Here is a 310-nt window from a genome sequence, read left to right as displayed (position 1 = left end):
AGTCTTTGTTAACCTCTCTTGATATAATTTTTCTTCTTCTCAGCGACTCAAAGGAGTATTTAAGCGAGGTAAATAAACACTTAATCTAGTAAACTTTTCATATGATTTATACAGCCGCTAGTGCCCTAATTGGTCTTTCTTCCATGTACTGCCGACAATAACAAATATGATAATAGTAAAACACAGTGGTCATAACAATATAGATAATCATGAAGTGGTAACAGTAATATAACGGTGACAGTAATCTTGACAATACGATGGAATAAATAAAAGTAGTAATAACGATACTGTTACTGAAAAATATACTGTA

This window comes from Penaeus monodon, chromosome 23 (genome assembly GCF_015228065.2).
Source record: "Penaeus monodon isolate SGIC_2016 chromosome 23, NSTDA_Pmon_1, whole genome shotgun sequence".
Classification (NCBI taxonomy): domain Eukaryota; kingdom Metazoa; phylum Arthropoda; class Malacostraca; order Decapoda; family Penaeidae; genus Penaeus; species Penaeus monodon.
The sequence above is the reverse complement of the archived record's forward strand: the minus strand, read 5'-3'. Positions refer to the sequence as shown.